Source organism: Nipponia nippon, unplaced genomic scaffold, assembly GCF_047370975.1.
Source record: "Nipponia nippon isolate SJK-2023a ecotype South Korea unplaced genomic scaffold, ASM4737097v1 scaffold_1, whole genome shotgun sequence".
In the NCBI taxonomy this organism is placed as follows: Eukaryota; Metazoa; Chordata; class Aves; order Pelecaniformes; family Threskiornithidae; genus Nipponia; species Nipponia nippon.
This window is the reverse complement of record NW_028262290.1, coordinates 10351455-10365065: the sequence shown is the minus strand read 5'-3', so window position 1 is coordinate 10365065 and position 13611 is coordinate 10351455. Positions and strand designations below refer to the sequence as shown.

General features: G+C 43.5%; 1 protein-coding gene across 4 annotated transcripts in view; it reads right to left on the bottom strand.

Moving 5' to 3' along the window:
• Nucleotides 1-13611, bottom strand: part of ASAP1 (ArfGAP with SH3 domain, ankyrin repeat and PH domain 1) — a 182080-nt gene that overhangs the window by 151406 nt on the left and 17063 nt on the right. For 3 of the 4 annotated variants that reach the window (XM_087745946.1, XM_087745974.1, XM_087745965.1), the window contains exon 2: nt 7907-8619. The gene's annotated coding sequence lies outside the window, so the exon portion shown is untranslated. Of the gene's footprint in view, nt 1-6068; nt 6301-7906; nt 8620-13611 lie in introns of those variants that run through there. The other variant, XM_087745954.1, reaches the window with a different exon arrangement.

Here is a 13611-nt window from a genome sequence, read left to right as displayed (position 1 = left end):
TATTTCCACAAAATTCAGTCTGTAGCACTATGATAAATCAGGTAGGAGACTAGGATTGGACCCTCATTGTCAGTAATGATTTAATAGCTGCACATTCAGGAAAAAATTCCTTCCATGAATTCATCTACTTATTTTTGTCTACCAATTTGTTGTACCCATATAAGCCTTTTTTTAATGGATGCTTAAAATGTCTATTAGTTTAAGTACAAAAAAGCCTACAAATCCATGTTGTAAATATCTGCAGGACAAGTTCATCCTAAATATGAGCTCTGACTCAGAAAATCCTCCAGGTGAGATCCTGGAAAGCTGGGACCATAATCTGGGAAAATACCACTGCATGTCCTCCCTGTTCAACTCTTGCATCCTACACATATGTCAGCCACTACTGGAGATAGGATCCTGAAGTATTGGCTCAGATGGTTTTATGTTCTTATATAGAACCATAGCATTATGCTAAGGGCTTGGTGATACGCTGAATCTAGGTACCATAAGGCTTATCCTAGCACCTGAAACGTCCTACTGCCCCTCTGGCTGGCAGTTCTGGCCAGAACAAAATTGCTTTCTATGCATTTCGCCAACTGCTATAAAAAGGGCATGCAGCTGTGCCAGCCTTGGCAGGAGACTTCTTCCTCTTCTTGCCCCAGTAGTTTTGAGGAGCACATCAACCGTGTGCCCTGCATTTCCCACTTACATGCTCCCTTCTGTCTACTCCAGAGATGAACAAGAAGAAAGGGGGAGCCAGCCATGCTTCTCCTGCTGCTGATCTGGATAGCGCCATGCCGTGACTTGCCTGTGGTCACATCGTAATTCAGTGCCAGAAGGTGGCAATTCTAGGGCTGTTGTTCAGCCACTAAGTAAAAGCTGATTTTTTTTCTCCCCAGGCTGAAGAATAGATATGGAGAAATGCATGTGGTTGCAGATCCTCCCAGAACCCTGGGGCACAGCTCGATTTCTAGCTGCAATCCCACTCCATCCCTGTGCCAGAAGGCCACAGCTCCAGCCACTGTAACCGAGAGAGAAGACTTGGCAAGGCCTTATTTGCCCTTTCTCCAAAGCAGGTTGAATTTTCAACCTTAAGGCCACACTCTGCAAGTCATTTACTTTCCTAGATCAGGGGGCCGTTCTGGTGATTGTACAGATATGGTATTTTTACCTGCTGAATTACAAATGAGGCTTGCAGCTGGGTGAAGAAGATTACTTGCACTATTTTATTTGTGCAATGAACACTTAGGAGCATGTCTGTTTGTAGCCAAGGAGAGGCTCTCCTAATCATGGACTGAGGATGCACTGGCAATGGATGGAAATTAAAAGCCCATGACCTTTGAGAGTCATAAACCACTTGCAGAATGTCTCACAGGCATCTCCTCCCATGGGGAGATGTTGCAATCTTCAGTTTTATTGGTTTCTTTAAGCTCCAAATTCTTTAAAACTGGATGTTACTATAGCCCTGTGGCTCTGTGATGACGAGTGCTGTGACACCATGAAGGTGTTGGGATCTTTACCCCTACGTGCACAACTCCTCACCTCTCGTTCACATGTATCCTCCCTTCAGCCTTTCCTGCCTGCCCAAAAAAATCAGGTTTTGAGGGACGGAAAAGCTTGATTGGGGCTTTTTACTACCCCGGCAGGGTTGCTCCTTGCCTTCCCCCTCTGGAGCCTGGCTCACCAGCCCCACACCATGTGCCTTTCACCACTTCTCCCAGGGATCACCAAACAGTCTCAGGCATGCTTGGCTTCACGGCAAAGCTTCTCCAATTTGTTTGTTATTTTTCCTCTGACTTTATTTATGAAAGCTGCATGCCGAAACACCCTCCCCTCATCACCACCCCTTTTCTCTCCGTTTTGTTTCCTGCTGGGTGTTGCGCTCTGACACACCAAATAACTACACGAAGTACAAGGTGGGGATCATCTGGCCCTGGCTGCAGGGCATCGGCAAGAAGAGAAGCTCCTAGAGATAAAATCAGGTTTCTTTCTCTCTTTACAGGACCTTGCTGTGGGATGTCCAGGGTTTCCTGCCACAGCCCGCGGGGCGGCCAGCAGTCCCCGGCCAGGGCTCCGCTCTCCCTAATGCAATTACAGTCTGCAAATGTTTAAAGGCAGTTTCTTTTGAGTTAGCCACATGCTTCAAATTGTTATGTGGTTAACCGCTGAGAACAAACCCCCACACAAATACCTACGGATCAACTTGCTTGAGCCAGGGTGGTAGCGGTGGGGGCGGAAAGGGAGGGGGGGGCTTCCTCATTTTGCTTTTGATGAGAAGAAAATAGAGTTTTCTTTCGACTTTTCTAAACTGCTAGCAGCCACCGCATCGCGGTGCGCTCTGGTTGTTGCCGTTTGCACATTTGTTTGCGTTTACTGCTGATGAAAGGAGCCTTGTTTGACAGCCGTGGCCATGTACGCCACGGGTCAAGGTCTCCACTGGTGTAAATCAGCTTGCCTGGTGAATGAGAACTGAAAACACGACCTCCTCTCCGTGTGTGCCGTGCAAACACTGAGCTGGGGGAAGACTTCTGCGCTTTGACATTGCCCTATCCCATGTCCCTTAACTCTTATAAAAGATGAATACTTTTCCACTGACTCAGAGAGGCAGATGGATTTTGTTAACTCCAGCCGAGATAGAGGAGGATACAGAAAAAGCATCACTGCCTCTTGGGGTGGGCTGAACCCAGCTTTGGGGTTCAGGGGGGACCAAGCAAGGAGCTTCATGTTATGCCCTGTTCAGCATGGATGGAGCTTGGCTTGTGGGTACCACATGGGAGCAGAGCGATACATGGTCCAGGCTGAGCCCTGCTGCTAATCAGTGTCTGAAATAATGAACCATACTGTCGTTCCCTCCCCCACCTCGTGCCCTCTCTCTGAAGCACGGCAGTTCCCCAAAGCCCAAGAGAGAGACTTCAAACCAACAGCAATGAAAAAACAAACACCCCAAAACAAGCGCAGTGCTCAAAACCCCTCAGTAATTCCATTGCCTCTACTTAAATTACAGAGTTTTTCAGTGAAGTAAATTAACTTCCCTTTGCATGCATTTCCTTGTATTTTTAAGGACTATGATGCTACCGAGGAGCAAATTGTCTTACAAACCCAATCCTACATGGGGACAGTTTCCAAACATGATTGGCATAGCTGTTCATGTAGCACTCATGAGAGTGGACCCAAGTGGAAATATAAATAATTATTTTGCCATGGGCCAACTTTAAGATCCATCTTAAGTTTGCTTTCATTTATAAAATAACAGATTAAAGACTCTATAAGGTGGCTACAAAAGCTGCAATCCAAACATGATCCGCTTTGCTCAGGTATGAAACAAAATTGCATTCTTTGCTTTTTGCAGAAAACAACGCAAAAAGGAGAGGTCAAAGGCTTTGGATGTGGGGAACAGTTTCAGTGAAAGTGGTTTAGTTCCTCTGGTCCATTTATCGTCTGAGCAGAGAAACATCACTGTGCGTATGAAGTTAGCTCTGCAGGACTCTATGCCTGTCAAAACTGTTTATCCATACTTGCCAGCAACAGCAAGAAAAGCAGGAGGACTGGCAGTCGTGATGGTGAATGAGTTGGACACATGGAGTGAGGGCGCATGAGTTGAACCTCCTCACTGATGCAGAAAGAGAAAGAGAGGGAGGGAAAGAACATTAAAGCATGAAGTGTCTAATCTTAGAGAGTTTAATGGTGCAGTTCATTACAAAAAAAATGACCTTTTGCAGAATTTCTTCATGGGCAACTGAGTAGATAGATCTTAGTGGCCAGTTAGCCCTCACACTGCTGAAGGCACAGGAGTAAATGCCAGCAGAAACAGCTATTGGGGGATATTGGCACATTAACATTATTGGCTGTGGGTAACGGAGTTGGGAATGTTGCACTTAGATAATTCAAAACTAATGTGATAATCACAAGGAGCTATTTAGTGCTTGGTATAGTTATATGAAGAGGTATAAAAAATTCCCGCAGTCTAAATCGAACAGAACCTTAAACCTATGTGAGGGCTATCAGGACAACAACAAAAAAAAAAAAAAAAAAAAAAAGGAGAGGAAAGAGAATTCAGGTTTATAAAAAGAAACACGTACACAATGAGCTGAAGGTTGTGCTTCTGCACTTCCTGGTCTGGGTGTGAGCAGAAGAGGAAATACCAAAATACCACCAGAAAAACTATTCCCACAGCATTTCCAACCTGGTGGAGACCAGAAAATTCTGCCAGACCTGCAAAAATGGGGGGAAAAAACCCACAACCAACCCAGTCCCAAGCCTCCTGCTCACTGGAAAGCCAATGAAATTTCCAAAGCTAGGAGATTGGGGTAGACCTAGACAAGTCTTCGTATTTCCCCTGAGTCCTTATCTGTACTCTGTATTTTCTGCGGTTCACTGATTGTTGGTGACATTTTGACTCTTCTGCCGGCTTTAAGAGGAGCACATTTCTGCTACAGCCAGTTTAATCGCATCTGTGACCACAGACCACCAAATTGCGTGTTAACTGCAAGGCAGGGACCATGGTCTGGTCTAACTCAGGTGAGGGGTTCCTTGTCCTCCCTTTCATTTTCTGAGGGTCAGTCTCCTGCAATGAGAGTACAAACCTATGTACACAGCGAGAACCCACCTTTCAATGCATAAAATACCATCAGTTTCAGTGTTGCCCCATGTTAATAATCAAAACTGAATTCCTGAAGGCTTGCAGGCAGAAAAGACATGAGTTTGGCCTGGCTGGTCTCACACAAACCTTCCACTGATACCAAAGAAAACCTGGAAGAAGAGCAGCAGGATCACATTCAAAGGGTTGTGCGGAAAGCCGGCACACCAGGCAATTAGTTTAAAACTTCAGATTTGGAAGCTCTGCAAAGAATTTGGAAAATGGCTCTTTCCCTTTATTAGTATAAAAAAGGAAAGTATTGTCTCCTGCTAAACCCCAAGAATTTAAATGTTCAAGTCTCTTGATTGACGTGCGGTATTATATACTGGGATTCAGGACTTTTTCAATAGTCTAATGAAAATCAGGGCTAAAGTAAAATTACTACAGAAAGCTGTTTTCCCTATAGATGTTTCCTAACATCTAAGCAATTTCTGAATCAAACTTTTTTTCCCCAAAATTAGAGAACTGAATCCCTGGAGCAGCTCCAAGGAGCAGCTCAGGAATGTTCAGCGCAACCACAGCCTCCAGCTATGGGACAGAAAATCTGCAACAGTGGTGATGCTTTGTCTTCCACATCTCACTCCAACAACACTTCCATGGGTGCCAGCAATGAAATCTGCTTCAAAGAGGTCTGAAAAGAAGACTTTTTCATTTCAAATGCTGAGTCACTGATTTTGAGACTGGTCAGCTCGTTGCATTTGTGACTGCAGTTTAACTAAAACCACCTAAGGCTAATAATGCTGTCATGGACTCTCACATCCAAAACTGAAGCTAAAACCTTAGCTAAGCCTCATGTCTGAATGCAGCTTTCCAGTTCATTCAGAGGAGCATAGCACTCAGCATTTTCCCTCCAACAACAGAAAGCCCCTTTCTGGCCTCCCGGAACATAGCTGCATGAAATACGTTTTCACTCCTACTGCAAACTTATTTAAGAGACAATAGGAGAAATAGTTGGCACATGGATTCTTCTTAAAACTTAAATCTAGATCAACAATAAAACATAAAAGGCCAAGGAAACATGCAAAGACACTCAGAAAACTCTCATTTTTCTTTTAAGATTAATTTTCGCTGAGATTGAGACGTTGCAATTTACTCAATGTGGGCCCCATTCTGCAAGTCTTTTCTTACATGAGCTCTTTTTAAAGTCACTGAGGTCGCTTATGTGAGTAAAAGTTACGTACATGAGTAAGGACTCACAGTATCTGGACTTACAAGTTTTGCTACAGTAAAGTTTACCTAGACATTATCTGGGCTGTAGAGCAGCGTGTGTTTTTAGGAATTAAAAATGGACTTCGGTTGTTTTTTTTGGAAAAAGTTCTAACTTCAGCTTCACCTATCTGCTTTTTGCAGTTTGCTCAGCAGCCACATTGAATGGACGCGCTCAGCCTTTGTCCCTGTCTCAGAGCTGCTCGTTACCAACCACGCTCAGCCCCAACGCGCTGTAACTCACCAGGACGCGTGCAGTCTGAATTCCCATTCCAGATTTGGTCCTCAAACCTAAGGCCATTATTCCATCTCAGACTAAAACATATTCTCCCATAGGCAGCTGAAAAAGAGCATCTTTCTTCAGGTTTTCTTGCCACAAAAAGATAAAATAAAGTGAAATAAAAGAATAATAATAAAAAAGGAAATCCAATGTACGGCGATCCCCAGAGTTCTGGAGTCTAAAAGTGTTGTTGATCTGCATCCATAAATGTCCTGACCGGTGAGGAAACACAGGCACTACAACTGGAAAGAGAGCAGGAAGGAAAACCTACCATGTGAGCAAAGTAAAAAAAAAAAAGGGGGGGGGGGGGAGAGAGAGAGAGAAAAAGGTCTGCTCAGTGGACAGCACTTGGGCTGATAGCAGGGATTTCAGGAAATCCAAACGCTCAGACAGGAAATCTGAACACTGGATAAACATGCCATAATCTCCACAGATACAGTTAACGTGCTGCGTCTCCCGTTAACCCTTCACCCACCCATGGCTGAGGCTGAAATCAGATATGCAACGCCTGGAAACACAAGCTGCCCGGGGGGCTCTGGTCTGAGTGCTCGAAAGTCTGAGCAGCAGCCCTGTGTTCAACCCTGCCTTCTTCCTTCGCTGCTCTGGCGAGGATATTTTCCTCACTTTATTTCTACAGAGTGATGCTTTAGTTAAAACGTGTATGATTTTCCTCCTCTGAGAAGGAGATGATATTGCACCCTGAGCCCTGCAACAGCAGGGCAACCTGCCTGAACACCTGTGTGCCACCAGCCGTGGCTACCTGGTAGTCCTGAATTAGTTTAACCTGTTTTTTTCCCCTCTCTTTTGCTGTAACACAAGATTTATATGGCTGTCTGTGAGATACTTGCAGGGTATCCATGATGATTTACTCCAGGACTGGTGCAGCAGGGTTGGGGGGGCACCTGAGAAGTTAGAGGGAGAGCATTCTTAAAGGAACAGGGGAGTTTGAAAACTCCCTTTATGCTATTTTATCAAGGAATTGAGGATCAAACTCTGCAGTCCTTAGTAAAAGTAAGATGAAGCTGTGTTGTTGCTTGATTCTGGAATATAGACTTTGCTCTTTGTGTCTTGTGGTTCATTCCCCAACATTAACAACATCACTTTTTTTTTTTTCTTTGAGGCTTCTTAATTGATTTCTTTTATCTCTACCTTGGTTAAACTATTAATGTAAACCTCCTACCTAGCTACAACAGTAAGAAGAAGCAACAATATTTCTTAGAGCTGACTCCTCGCTCCCACAGATGTGATTAACAAAGTGACGTTCACCTGAGAGTTGTCCAATTGAAACCCATGGCACTACGAGCGCCCCCCCACACAGACACATGCAGAACTAAGCCCCTGTGTGTCTGCAGGATGGGGACTTCACTGTGTTTTCTGTAGGAGGACAATCACAGGCTTCACTGCTTTTCAGAGGTCACCGACTCCTAAGGCAAGGGCCTGCTTCCAAAAATGCTTCATCTCTCTTAAAATTGACTTTCTAGGCCAGTCCTAGCATGTTGGAAAGAAAACGCTGTGTCTTCAGATTTTTCTGGTTCTCCTAGGACTCCATAGCAATAAAAAATTGATAAAAATTAGTACCTTGAACTTCACTTTGCCATTTGCTGGTGGAAGTAATTAGACACAGAGGTAATATCCACTGACTGGTGCCCTTGCTTAAGGCATTGGCAATCAACTCATCTTAAATAGCCTTAATATAAGTCCCACACTCAATACTAGCCTATATCATTATATTGGGGTACCCACCAGGAACAAAATAGCAGCATTCTAGGAAAAGGCTTCCTTCAGCACCTTCTACTACTTACGGTGTGTTTCTGCTTATTATTTCAAAGACAGAAGCTCTGGCAAATCAGCATGGGTTACAGCATTCCCTGGAAGTGGCCAGGCTTGGAAATCACAGCTGGTCTACTGAGATAGGTTGTGTTGGCCAAGCGACGCAGCTGGGAGCCTGGCAGCAGAGCTGGGGTGGAAAATGGGGCTTTTGGGGCATCCCCGCCTCAGGAAATCTCCTCTGGTGTCCAGCCTAGTTCTGAGTCAGGAAATATCTTTCAAGTTGGGTCCTCGCGTTCCCAGTCATTCTCCTACTACTTTTTAGGATGCTTGAGGCCGGTGATGGAGGTTGGTCCCTACGAGCATGGCTGGAGCACTGGCGGCAGCATCTACGCAAATAGCTGGTGGAACAAAGGCTTGGCTTTAGAGGCATGAAGTCATTCGCCTTGCCTAGCACGTGCTACATGAAGCAAGTACCAAATGGTTGCTTGATGATGTCAGGAGGGAACCGGTGGAAAAACAGGCAAAAATTAAAACATGTCAGGGTTGGACTTTTTTTTTTCTTCTTGTTCCATGTGCTTTGCCAGTTTCAGTTATTCACTTTTTTCCATAGAAGTTCTTCTGTTGTCATGGTTTTTTTCACCTTCCCTTTTCTTGTATTTTCCCCTTAGTGCAACTCTTTCCAGTAGGAAAAGGAAAGCAAAAATAGACGAAAAGAATAAAGCGCAGGCTTTGCTTTTCAGTATCACTGGAAAAAAGAGAAAATATTCATAAACTCTCAAAATATACATTTTGAAAAAAATGCCTGTTAAGATTGAGAGACTTTTCATTTGAAAACATTCAAGCAGCTCTGGAAAAAAAAGGAGCTGGGGGAAGTGGGATATAATTTATTACCACTAACATCTGCTGTAAATCAGTTAGAGGTAGGCAAACATTCCCTGCCAGGGCACAGTTAGGTCAAGGTGAGAGGGGATAAAGCAATAATTAAAAAGAGCAGCGTCCTCCAGCTAGGTCCAATAGGCTGTAAGCAGAAGAGCAAGTGCTGCTGTAAAACTGCTTTTTCTCTAGAAAAATTTCAAAGGGGGGGGGAAAAATTCATTGGTATGTTCAATGGAAAACTATCAGTTTATAAGCCAGCTGCAACAATTTCCCTAGCATTATACATTTTTCCCTAGTATTATACTTTTTTCCCTGGTATTATACTTTTCCGTTTTTCTAGTTTAAAAAAAAAGTTGATGAAAGGTTGTGCTTATGGTGAAAAGTTTAATTTGATGAGAAATTTCTGTTGAAAAGCTCTACAGAAAGGTGTTATTGTCAGTCTTGGTAAATGGGAGAACAGGGACAGCATGGTAGGTAGAATAACAAAGCTGACAAAAATAAACCGTACTGAAACATTCAGCAGAAACAGGGTAGAGGCAAAACTTCAAACTCAGGCCAGCAGTTATCAAAGCTAAAAAGTGGATAAAGATTCCTGAAAGGGCACAGCAGCTGCAAAAAATCCACCATCACCTGAGAAGAAAAGGCAATGGCCTTACTCAATACAGATGTGAAGATGCTTGCTTTTAAATTGGAAAAAAACCCTCCACCACATCCACCCTTGATGTACCCACAGCGGCCGAGCTGCTCGCTTCCTCGGTACATCCTCGGGATGTAACTTTCTGTAGTCCAAGACCTGATAATAAAATTCTCACTTCTTCCACAAAGAGCTCTGTAGCTACTGAATTAAGACAAATCAGTTCATTAACGATTAAAAGGGTTTAGCTATGTATGTGGAAGATAAAGCACATGGAATTATAATTGAGATTGTGAAAAAAATGCTTGTGAAAGAGTTATCATTAACCTACGAGGCCCCAGGATCTGTTATTTTTCATGTTTCAGTGACAAGCCTTATCATTATAAATAGTTAGAATTTTTTTTTTCCAGAATAGGTTTGAAACGAAGATCAGTTCTTTAATTTTCACCACCCTACTTATTGGATTTGGTGAACACAATAATTCAACACAATAATTAAAACATTTGGAGAAAAAAAGAATTGCAGGTCCCATTTTTGTCATTCGTCACCCTTCAGTCACCCTGAGGCTTTACACCCTTGAAAAAAATTATTTAATAAATTCACATGAAACTAATTTACTTTCCCTTTAGAGCATGGCCAGCCCTTTGCGCTCAGCAATCCCAGACCTCTCAGTAGCTACTAGAAACTGGATGCCAGAGAAATACTGCGATAAACAAAGTTCCCCATTCACACTGTGACTCTGTCTGGATTTACAACAACATATGCTAAAACTTAGCAAACATTACAGAAAATGAGTAGAAAACACTAACCAAAAGGATTTCATAAACACTGACACGACTTATCATAAGCTATAAACACTATTTTTCTCACAAAACTTCAATAATTAACTGGTTTAGAGACTTCTTGCTGCGCTACAAAACATATCTCTTTGTGCACTGGCTTTCAATTTTAACATGTTTGCTTGGAGATCCCTGCCAATTTTATTACTAGTCCACTCCTTCCTAAATGAGCAGTCAAGGCAGTTTACTTTTGAGATCAGCATCCCTGCTGGCAATGTTGCATTAGGAAAAGGACCGAGCCCCCTTCATCCAGCAGCAAACCATGTGCTCTTACATTACACAAGAAACATTGCCACTTTCCCCGCTGTTCATTCAGGGAAATACAGCAGAAGCTGTGTTCTAACAGGTTTAATGTCATGTTTGTACATTTATTAAGCAAATAGCACCTCTTGACGTTATGAAAATGTCCAGGCATTAAAAACTGCCTTGACAAGAAGCACTTGACCCTTGGTGGTGACTACAGGCTGTAGCAATGCGCCAGAGACTGTGCACATTTCATTTTCAGCTGGTTTTATGTTTTCATAGTTTTCTTTTTTTTAATAGGAAAAAAAAAAACACCGAAGCATTTCCTTTTTTTGCCTCTCCTTTTCGTTCATCCTTCCTTGTCGCAATGGCAAAAAAAAGAGGAATTTTTTCATAGTTCTCTTTTTCTCCCCTAATTTTGTTTTTCTGAGGTGGCATGTGAAAAGAGGAAACCAAAGACATTGCCAAACAATTTTTTCTAACCAGCTCTGCTCAAAATATGCGGTACAGACATATAATCAGTAAAAGGCACTAAGGAAAACAGCTGTCACCTAAAGACATCTCCATGGTGTGAGGGCAGGTGCTGGTTCCATCGTTTGCCAGAGATATGTGGATACTCCAGATAACATTCAGAGACAGCTATAAGTTGAATTACACACCACAAACATTAGTAGTAATGAAATGCTGCAGAATGCGGAAAAGGCTGACATTTAAATTTCTGAGTGTCAGTTTGCATCATTCTCTATAGGTTTTCAGGCCATCAGCCATGCTGAAAGGGCTGGGTTAGGACACCTTGGACGTGCTGTGAGCATCACGCCAGGCTTGTTCTCCCTTTGCCACCAAAGTCTTCCTCAGCTTCCTTTCTAAAAACACATTAAAAAGATGCCTTGTCAGTGTGTTGTCATCGGTTTGTTGCAGAAAATTTAAATGACAAACACAACACGTGAATTCCAGACATTAATAAACACTATGACAAACCCCCAGATGATCACCAGATTGGTTTAGCAATTATGTGACTTTTTTTGAAAAAGAAATGCAAGCTTCTCATGATCTGAGTCTTTGGAAGTCATATGAGCAATAATTTTAAACATTTTTTACAAATGAAAAGTAGATGCATACATAAAAATTAGTGCTAAATTCCTTGTCAATCCCTTATCACCAGGAGTTGAACATTTAAAAGTATGGATGGGTGCCATGAGGCTTGTCATAGACATTTGAGAGTCAACACTGCTATAAATGCTGCAAACTTCATATGCTATAAGCACTGTATATTTGTATACAGCATAGACTCTATACAAGAGCCATTAGCCCAGGGAGCTTTAGTGGGGTCTGGAAAATGAAAGGCTATGTAAAAAAAAAAAAAGAAAAGGATATTTCTAATTCCAGTTACAGCTTTTGGAAAGAGGTGATGACCATCATGGTGACATGTCTACAACAAGGAAGATAAACTCAAAGCCAAATCCTTCCTCACAACTGTAATCCTTTAGGTCTTTAGATTTTTATGTGTATGCTTACATGTGTGTGGTCAAAATCCAAATCCTCAAATGCTGATGAGAAAACAGGGCTGAGAAACAAAGCAGCAGGGTAAAATACAAGCCTGACCTGTTATGGCCCTGAAGTATGCAAGTAAAAATGAGGTGGCCCAGCAGCAGGTTGGGACTGCGGCAGGAAGACTGGACTTTTGCAAGGAGAAGCCAGGATGGTGGGGAGCAAATGGTGTGGTTGCCTCCGTTAGATCTGATGAGTTAGAGAGTGCTGTATCCTGTATTCAGAAGGGCTGCAGCTCCTGTCCTCCGATACCTAAGCACTGGGGACCATCACCAGAGAGGTCTGAAGGCTCTTGAGGAGAAGAACATAATGACTAGAGAAGAGGCTCATTATTGTCCCAGAAGGACCGCACCACTTCCCTGAAGGAAGAAAGTGCTCTGCAGGTGTCTCATTTCCATCTTTCTCCCCATCGCATCACTGTTCTGGCTGGTTATGCTCTGGTTATAGGCTTCACCTTGGGAGAGGCTCCTTCAGCTCTTGTGCGGGAGGTGGTGGCTGCCTTCATCCCACTCTCACTTGCTTCGAGTCCCTCCATGACTGCTTGCTGGCTGAAGCGGTTATCCTGGCTCAGTCAGGATATCTCACTTGTGCTCTGCTGTGTTATCACTGGAGGTTTCAAACGCTACAGTGTATTATGCTGACCACACATCTCACTACATCAGTGGAGAAGGGTCATACAACACCAGACATGAATTAAGCCTCTGGCTGAATGACTCTTTTGGGGGCGAACATCTTGCTTTCCTACCTTTCAGTTACAGCACACACTGCCTCTCTGGCTTTGTGCTTCAGAAGGAAGTACATATATCTCCTGGTGCTCAGGGCAGTACGCAGTAGTGTTCATGCGGTGCTTCTCATACAAATGAGGGATTGTGCCCTTTTTCTCTTGCAAAGGTCAGATGAGTGATCTGCTATTCAGTCTTTGGTTACTCAGTGACTAATGGCCAGGGGTTTATAACCTATTCCTAACACCTTAACGCCTTCAGACTAGCCTTTCTGCTGCCTGGGGCCCAGAGCACGCTCTGCTCCAGAGGTGCCCATGATGTTTGAGGTGTCTTGCTCCTTCTGATCCCTTTCCAGGCCTTTCCCCATACAAGGGAAGAAGATTGAGTTGTTAATGAAGATTCATTAAGCAGAGTCATGGATAAGGCTGAGTTCAAGCTCTTGTGCTGGCCTTTGGGCAACTCACCCAGGCTTCGTTTAAACTGGCAAACCTCAGGGTACTTCCAAGCTGCTGTGTCCAGTTGTGTTCTAGCTTCATCCCAACCTGGAGCAGGACCCAGGGATGTGCACTAACCCCACTCCCCTCATACACTGCCCTGGACCTTCTGCTCAGGCAAGACACAGCCTGAGTCTCTCTGGCTACATCTTTTATCTTGATGAGCTATGCCTCAAGGTGGGGTCCATTTTCTTGTTAGGTGCTTTACGTTGGTTTTGTTTGCACTGTCTGTAGGGACTGCATCTAGATTTGTAACTCTGTGCCTGAATTTCTCTGGGTGGTGAGCCCATGGTCTTCCCCAGACTGAAGCCTGAGTGGAGGCCAATGTCTCATTGATGCAGATGATCAATAGCATAGAATATTTCAGTTGGAAGGGACCTA